Source organism: Petromyzon marinus, unplaced genomic scaffold (assembly GCF_048934315.1).
Source record: "Petromyzon marinus isolate PM22_M1 ecotype Great Lakes invasive population unplaced genomic scaffold, UKy_Petmar_22M1.pri1.0 PM_G_Scaffold_18, whole genome shotgun sequence".
NCBI classification, from domain to species: Eukaryota; Metazoa; Chordata; class Hyperoartia; order Petromyzontiformes; family Petromyzontidae; genus Petromyzon; species Petromyzon marinus.
In genome coordinates, this window is record NW_027422739.1 from 3,510,001 (window position 1) to 3,512,500 (window position 2,500).

Below are 2,500 nucleotides of genomic sequence, written 5' to 3' on the forward strand. Positions count from 1 at the left end.
TGAAACGCTAGAAGTGGGCGGGGATGTCTCTCTTGTGGCTCACGGGGCTGTTAGGGTGGCACAGAAATCCCTCGGAATGGGAAAACGGGTCATTTTCGTGTCGCCACATTGCATACGAACCGCATGAAACTTCCAGAGGCATTTGCAGCAGGAATGCATGTGCACTCAAAAAAGTGAATATTTCTCACGGATAGACCCCGTGATACGCTAGAAATTGGCGGGGATGTCTCTCTTGTGGCTCACGGGGCTGTTAGGGTGGCACAGAAATCCCTCGGAATGGGAAAACGGGTCATTTTCGTGTCGCCACATTGCATGCGAACCGCATGCAACTTCCAGAGGCATTTGCAGCAGAAATGCATGTGCAGTCAAAAAAAAATTGATATTTTTCACGGATAGACCCCGTGAAACGCTAGAAATTGGCGGGGATGTGTCTCTTGTGGCTCACGGGGCTGTTCGGGTCGCACAGAAATCCCTGGGAATGGGAAAACGGGTCATTTTCGTGTTGCCACATTGCGTACGAACCGCATGAAACTTCCAGAGGCATTTGCAGCAGGAATGCATGTGCACTCAAAAACTTCTATATGTTTCACGGATAGACCCCGTGAAACGCTAGAAATTGGCGGGGATGTGTCTCTTGTGGCTCACGGGGCTGTTAGGGTGGCACAGAACTCCCTCGGAATGGGAAAAGGGGTCATTTTCGTGTTGCCACATTGCATAGGAACGCCATGAAACTTCCAGAGGCATTTGCAGCAGAAAGGCACGTGCACTCAAAAATTTTAATATTTTTCACGCATAGACCCCGTCAAACGCTAGAAGTTGGCGGGGATGTCTCTCTTGTGGCTCACGGGGCTGTTAGGGTCGCACAGAAATGCCTCGGAATGGGAAAACGGGTCATTTTTGTGTGGCCACATTGCATAGGAACGGCATGAAACTTCCAGAGGCATTTGCAGCAGGAATGCATGTGCACTCAAAAACGTCTATATTTTTCACGGATAGACCCCGTGAAACGCTATAAATTGGCGGGGATGTCTCTCTTGTGGCTCACGGGCGCTGTTAGTTAGGGTCGCACAGAAATCCCTCGGAATGGGAAAAGGGGTCATTTTCGTGTTGCCACATTGCGTACGAACGGCATGAAACTTCCAGAGGCATCTGCAGCAGAAATGCATGTGCACTCAAAAACGTCTATATTTTTCACGGATAGACCCCGTGAAACGCTAGAAATTGGCGGGGATGTGTCTCTTGTGGCTCACGGGGCTGTTAGGGTCGCACAGAAATCCCTCGGAATGGGAAAACGGGTCATTTTCGTGTTGCCACAATTGGCATACGAACGGCATGAAACTTCCAGAGGCATTTGCAGCAGAAATGCATGTGCACTCAAAAACGTGAATATTTTTTCACGGATAGACCCCGTCAAACGCTCGAATTTGGCGGGGATGTTTCTCTTGTGGGTCACGGGGCTGTTCGGCTCGCACAGAACTCCCTTGGTCCACCTGATTCGTGCATACAGGCAGCAACTAAAACTCTGTAAACCTGCTGTGAGGACATCTAAACAGTGGACCAGTGAGGCTGTGGAAGATTTGCGGGCGTGCTTAGACTGTACTGACTGGGATATGTTCACGACTGCTACCAATAGTCTGGATGAACTCACAGAGGCTGTGTACATCAGCTTCTGTGAGGACTGCTGTATCCCAACACGTACCAGGGTGAACTTTAACAACAACAAGCCCTGGTTCTCAGCAAAGCTCAAAAGGTTGAGGTTGGAGAAGGAGGAAGCGTTTAGGAGTGGGGATAGAGACAGATTCAAGGAGTCGAAGAACAGGTTTAGCAAAGCGGTGAGAGAGGCTAAACGACTGTACTCAGAGACACTAAAACACCAGTTCTCTACTAACGACGCTGCTTCTGTCTGCCAAAGGGCTCAGGCACATCACCAACTACAAACCCAGAGCGCCCCACACCACTAACGACTCCCGCCTAGCCAACGACCTGAACGAGTTCTACCGTAGATTTGAAAGACAATTGGACTGTCCTGAACCACCCCTTCCCACCCAAGAGGCCCCATCCCCCACCCATACTACAGAAACGACTCTCTCCTTTCAGGAGGGAGAAGTTAATGGGCTTTTCAAGAGGCAGAATCCACGCAAAGCAGCCGGGCCGGACTCTGTCTCTCCAGCCACCCTCAGGCACTGCGCTGGCCAGCTGTCTCCGGTGTTCACCAACATCTTTAACACCTCCCTGGAGACATGCCATGTACCAGCCTGTCTCAAGTCCTCCACCATCATCGCTGTGCCCAAAAAGCTAAGGCCAACAGGACTAAATGATTACAGACCGGTCGCCCTTACATCTGTGGTAATGAAGTCTTTTGAGCGCCTGCTCCTGGCACACCTCAAAGCCATCACAGACCCTCTCCTGGACCCCCTTCAGTTTGCCTACAGAGCCAACAGGTCTGTGGACGACGCAGTTAACATGGCCCTCCACTTCACCCTACAGCATGTGGACGCCC